Raw genomic sequence first — 2,355 nt, 5'->3', positions numbered from 1 at the left:
CCAGAGCTCAGAAGGCATCGGATCTCTGTCTGTGAGCCACTATGTACCCCAAATCCTGGTCCTCTGCAAGAGCAACAAGTACTCTTAACCACTGAGCCATCTCTCCATCCCATCCCAGACCGTGGTGTGTGTGTGTGTGTGTGTGTGTGTGTGTGTGTGTGTGTTTGTTAGGAAGTTGTCTCTGTGACCTTTATGGGTTACAGAAAGGCAATCTGTGGGAGGCAAGAAGGCATATTGGTTCATCAGGACTCAGCAGCCAGTGTTGGTTCTAACTTCTGGAATCTGACACCGAGTGGTTTATTTTAGGCATATTTAAGCGTAGCACAATTCAGTGAAAACTTATGCTGGTCATGATTAACTCAAGCTTGCATGCACAACAAAGCATACATAAATCTCCTTGAGGACAAAGTAAGCTAAATTAGATCAGATGAGACTACATCAAAACTATTTGTAAAGTCCATAAAGGTAGGTTCTATAGATTGACTGAGAAAAACAAATTTACAATAAGGGTCTAGGGGATGCCAGAAGTCTCCGGCACACAGATTGTGCAAAGGTCACCAGGCTAGAAAGCACGTCACTCCAGCCTTCTGAGTGGATAACAGGTAATTCATTCCTTCCCTTGAAAGGACAACCTTGTGCGCTATAATTCTAGGTTCCCCTATTGCTTATCTGTGAGCAAACCTTTTTAAGACTTGATATGTAGGGACTAGAGAGATGGCTCAGCTGTTCAAGTGTATGTACAAGCCATGTGTGGTGGCACACACCTTTAATCCCAACACTCAGGAGGCAGAGACTGGTAGATCCCTGAGTTCAAGGCCTGCCTGGTCTACAGAGGGAGTTCCAGGACAGCCAGAGCTACACTGAGAAATCCTGTCATGAAAACACCAAAAAGTGTGTACAGCTTTGGTTCAACAAAACAACAGCACACAACTTCTCTACTTGTAGGACTATCCCCGACCTCTGTTACAGCCCAGTCTACACTACAGGTGCATGGGTGGTTTGTTTTATGCAATGTGAGGTAGAGATTTATAGATGTATTCTGTGATGTACCTAGGTACTCAGTCTAATGTTTCCCTTGATTTCCGGCCCTTTTCTGGGTTAGTGTCTTTGTGAAGATCTTGGGAGCATGAGATACAGTAAGTACAGCACAGGGACACACACGGTCCCTTGTTACAGGAAACAATGGAACCTCAAGTCAATAAACAACAGGGCATGTACATTTTGTTTTTAAGACAAGGTCTCCCTTGGCAGCCAGGCTGGCCTTCACACAGGTTTCTGCTCACACCTCTCCTTCTGAGTCCCAGGACAAAAGGTGTGCAGTGCCATGCCCAGCTTGTTTGGTTTTGTTTTTACAGAATGGAATTTACTGGAAATTAGGCATAGCAGGCTGGGTAGTAACAGAAGTACCACCCAAGCCTGAGCTTACAAGACAGCAAGTACTCGATACTGCAAGCATCCATTTCAGACTCTTATTTAAAAAGCTGAGAACATGGCAGTTAGCATATAAGGCCATTTGTACATAAGAAGCCCTGGGCTGGAGAAGCAGTTAGTTCAGTCTGTAAGAGCTTGCCTTGCAAGGATCATCAAGACCATGTGAACAAAGCCAAGCGTGGCGGTGTCTATCTGTAGGTCCTGTGTGGGGAGTAGAGACAGGAGAGTGCTGGGCCTCACTGGCCAGCCAGCCTAACCTTCTTGGTGAGCTGCCAGCTAGTGAGGGACCCTGAGAGAAAAGGACACCAAAGGGATGACACCTGAGGTTGTCCTCTGGCCTACACACGCGCGTGCGCACACACACACACACACACACACACACACACACGAACACACACACACACACACACAACACGAACACACACACACACACGCACACACGCACACACGAACACGAACACACACACACACACACACACGAACACACCAAAGTCCTATAGACCCCTGGCATGGTAGCACATGCTTTTAATTCCAGCATCTGGGAGGCAGAGGCAAGCATATCCCCACTAGTTAAAAGCCAACCTGTCTACATAGACAGCCCCAGACTAGACAGAGCTATGGTCAGACTCTGTCTCAAAATGAAACAAAACAACACCCTATTTATTACGTTCATGACACATGATCCTCTTCTCTTTTTTCTTTAAAGATACGGTCTTGCTGCTTAGCCCGGGCTGGCTGTGAACTCAGCAATCTTCCATTATCAGTCTCCCAGAGATAGAATCGAAAGCATATGCATACACCTAGGTCTACATGAGATATCTATAAAAAGCTACAATGTAAACTGGTAAGCCAACTGGAATGGGGGTAAAAAAGGAGTGTGTAGCTTTTAGACTTGGACTACCAGTCTGAATTAATAATGACAAC

Source organism: Peromyscus leucopus, chromosome 7, assembly GCF_004664715.2.
Source record: "Peromyscus leucopus breed LL Stock chromosome 7, UCI_PerLeu_2.1, whole genome shotgun sequence".
Classification (NCBI taxonomy): domain Eukaryota; kingdom Metazoa; phylum Chordata; class Mammalia; order Rodentia; family Cricetidae; genus Peromyscus; species Peromyscus leucopus.
The sequence above is the reverse complement of the archived record's forward strand: the minus strand, read 5'-3'. Positions refer to the sequence as shown.